We start from the raw sequence: 4,101 nt of genomic DNA on the forward strand, positions 1-4,101 counted from the left end.
TCTTCGTGGTTTCTTTCTCGTCGCCGGTAGCAACGATTCAGAAGGGAATTAGAGCAGCAACAACAACGATTGAGGTGGGGTGTTTGGGGTTATGCTTTTCCAATTGGAGGAGAGTTGTGAAGACGACAACAGGTGGCCGTTTTCATCGTCTAAGGTGGGGAGGGGTGCGGAGGACGACCAGAAGGAGGTGGAGAGGTCGAACTCCGACTATTTTCAACTTCGATCTGGTCATCGTTGGCGCCATTCTATTGTTCGAGGGTGGAAGCAGTTCACTAAGGTGGGTGTTTGGTTGTGGTGAGCGTAGATCACCGGTGGAGGAATGAAGGACTTCCACCCTTTTTTGGCGGTCGCAAAACGCATCCTCCGACGATGCTTATTAGCCGAGAGAGAGAGAGAGAGAGAGAGAGAGAGAGAGAGAGAGAGAGAGAGAGATGAAGTGTTGCCGTAAAAAAATAATAATGACGTACCTCTCTTAGCTGTCAATAGGGCTTCATTTATTCCTACCCCATCTCTACTTATTTCTACCCTCTAATCATTTTTCTCATCATTGTTTTTTACTTTTCTTTACTAATCATTACTACTTTTAATTATTTTAATAATTAAATTCTTATATATATATATATATATATATATATATATATATATATATATATTAAAGATGGACACTTCTTAGGAATAGTGAACATCTTGATTTTTTGGCAAAAATGACCCATAAGTTTTCGTATTTGTAGTGGTTCAGATTTTTGACACTAAACTTTGTGATATTGGCTGTTTGGTCCCCTGAATTCTTAACGGTGTAAAATAAAGATGGGCTCCGATACATGTCATTCCCACGTCTCCCCCACCAGTTCTGCATCGCTTCCTATGCTTCCCACCATTTCTTTTCTAGATTTCTCTATTTTTGAAGGACACTTCTAAACACAACCGACACACCTCCCACTCATTTCAGATTGTTCGCGACCGATCCTTCCACCGTCTTCCTTTTCACCCGCTGTCTACTACACCGAGTCAAAGTCATCAACGGCTTCGACGTTTTCGGGTTTTTTGCTCCACTCGATCGGCCGGTTAGGTGTAGATTATCACCATCACGCCATTGGAACCACCGATGCAGGGCAAATATTATCGATTATGACCAGCACATCATACGAATCAGTTCTGAGTATTTTGCGGGAGACCAGATCGGTGTTTCCCGTGATGAGCTTGACAACATCGGCGATTTCGGTCTTTAAGAATGAAGATGCATGCATCGACTTCTTACGCTTCCGATTCCGATGAAACACGTTTTCTTTTTTCTCTTTAGTGGCTTGGTTATTTCTCGAGCAGAGTTTCACTGTTAATAACAATGCTTAGTATCAAACTTGGTTGGTTCGATTTCATCACTATCTTTCTTCAAATTGGAGACATAACCACCTGCTCTAGCTAAGAGTTCACGTACCTTTTCATTACCTTCTTTCTCTGTTTTTTTATTTGTCCATAAATCCTTCGTCTTATGGGCTATTCCAGTTAGTGATAACCGGGTAATTTTGATTTTCTACTTATCTTTTATTCGTTGTTCCTGTAAAGACATCGGTTTTGGGAGATTTGGGGATTTCAGTTTTTCAGTTTATGATACGCACCGGATGGTTACAACTACTCAGGAGCGACTGCTAAGATTTTCCTCAGGTAATTTGGTTTGGCGGAAGACAGAAGGTGAGGGAAGACAGGGAAGACTGTAGGATCAATTTCATTCCACCATTTGTTTCTCAATTCCACGATTTTTACTGTTCTACTTCCATCGTCGTCGATAACTTTATGAAATCGAAATTAAAATCGTCGTCAGGAGGCTGTGGTGGTGAGGATCAGCGTCGGTGACGAAGCAGATTCCCGCATCTGAAATGAAGTGTAGGGTAGGTTCCCTTCTTTGCCATATATACACTTATCTTTCTAATTGTGCCTGCAATGTGTTTGATAAAATGCCCTTGAGAATTTCATCATCTATATATGCTTTATTTCATGTGTTGAACATAATATTTTTTTATATTAATGAATTTTTGCACATGTGCCAACACCAACATTATCAAGATTCAAGTACCCATAAAGTATTTCTAATTAATTTTCTTTTGAGTGAAGGTGTAGGGGTTTTGGTGTTCCACTAACCAGTTGAAAAGCTAAGTTCGGAATCCCAAACCCAAGAACCTTAATAGCTGGTTGGTTGGCAGCTATACGAATGAAATAGTGTCATGTAATTGAGGCAATAAGTAACAATACACCCCTTCCCAGTACACGAAAGTTGTACTACTATCCCCTCCTAAAATTGGATAGAGAGTCTGGAAGCTCATACCTGCATCATAGTTATAGAGTAAATTAAATTGAATCTATTTATTTATTTGTTTATGTTGTTAATTTTCACAATCTTTTAAAAGGAATATAGAAGGCTTACACTTGATGCTCAGTTCGAAGCCGACTAACATTTTTAAGCTTTGGTGTAGGTATAGAAGCAACTTGTGGATTCAAAGCAACTAAAGCTTTTGACATATCACCTTGAATGTCCATACTTTCTTGCATTTTCTGTAAGTTCATTGTGAATTCATTCATGTCAAGTTTGATAGTTGGGATTTCATCTCCATCTCCATCATCATCATCATAGTATTGATCTTCAATGTCACTTAATGATAATTCTGTTGTTTCTGGCTCTGGAGTTGTTGGTTCTTCAATGATTGGTTCACATTGTCTCCCAAAAGATTGTGTGTTTGAAGTGTAGTTGTTTTCGGATGGAGGTAATGACATGGGTGTAGTGAATAGAGGGGGGATTGGATTTGATTCAGTTGCATTTGGTACAGAAGGTATTGTTTTCTTTTCTTCTGGTCCTGGGAGAGCAAGCCTTGCACTGCATCATTTAGACATCACTTTTGTTATTATAATATTTGCAACAATTTCACTATGCTTATTGCTTAATAGTGTCCTGATTCTCATCTGAACACATTCAGAGCACCTGAATGTATGTATATATACTTTACCTTGCGAAAGCACTTGCAAATTAAGTGATGACACTCTTCTCTCATTGGGCATGCGTTACAGTTTGGTTTACTCTTCGTGGAAAAAACCTACATTTTTTTAAATTAATCAAGAAATCAAAAACTTCGTATCTCTTTTCTTCAAGTTAGAATGGTTCTTACCTTTCCTAATGTGATCATTTGGTAGTGTAAATTGTATCTGTTATTTAAGTATATGTTAATTAGCTTAAAGTTTTCATAAAACGATATATACATAAAACTAATGTTTTCGACGTTGTTTTGTTGATATGAATGATTTTAGGGTAAGGTTGGTTACAATGTCAACTGATCCAGCTTGCAAAGTCTAGGCCAGAGATATTTCTGAATCGTCTCCAACACGGGATACCTGTGTGAAAAAGTAAGTTTAGATGTATTTTTAACAAAACAATATATGTATATTTATATATTTTATGTATTACACTATTACTTACATCTCCAAGAGATGAAGTCAAAAAGATTCTGGTAGTGGTTGGAGTGGGACCCACCCCAGTCTCACTACTATCCTTCCAACATTTGTGTCAACCTGAAAAAAAGATATATTTTTATTTTTTAATAAAATCTCTTCCAATACGTCAAGTTTATATATATATATATATATATATATATATATATATATATATATATATATATATATATATATATATATAAACTTGACGTACTGTTAACATACCGGAAAGGCAAGATGGTGAAGTGTTAATAGACGCACACACTCCAACACTTTTCAGCCCCAATCCACGAATACTTAGCAAATAATCCCAACATTTTTATATATTACTATATTAGTATAGATAACAGAACACATAATATATAAGATTTATGAATACTTTTAGAACTCATCTGTCATAATTCTTGTAGTTAGAGTTTCTTTTTGACTTAATGATTTAATTGGGTTAAGCACTTTGTTCAGACAAACAGCTATAAATGGTTGTTTCTTTTCCATATTGTGAAATATGTTTGTTGGAATGTAAGGGTAAAATTGTCATTTACTCTCTACCCGCTTCTTTGACCAAAGTACCTGTACATGTTTTTCGGTAAAAAATAATTATTATTTTCATAGTTTTTGTCCAAA

At 36.6% G+C, this 4,101-nt stretch overlaps 1 pseudogene; it reads right to left on the minus strand.

The window, feature by feature from the left end:
• Window positions 1-2,277: 2,277 nt before the first annotated feature.
• Window positions 2,278-3,775, minus strand: LOC128132307 (DNA glycosylase/AP lyase ROS1-like; annotated as a pseudogene).
• Window positions 3,776-4,101: the final 326 nt, after the last annotated feature.

This window comes from Lactuca sativa, chromosome 2, assembly GCF_002870075.4.
Source record: "Lactuca sativa cultivar Salinas chromosome 2, Lsat_Salinas_v11, whole genome shotgun sequence".
NCBI lineage: Eukaryota > Viridiplantae > Streptophyta > Magnoliopsida > Asterales > Asteraceae > Lactuca > Lactuca sativa.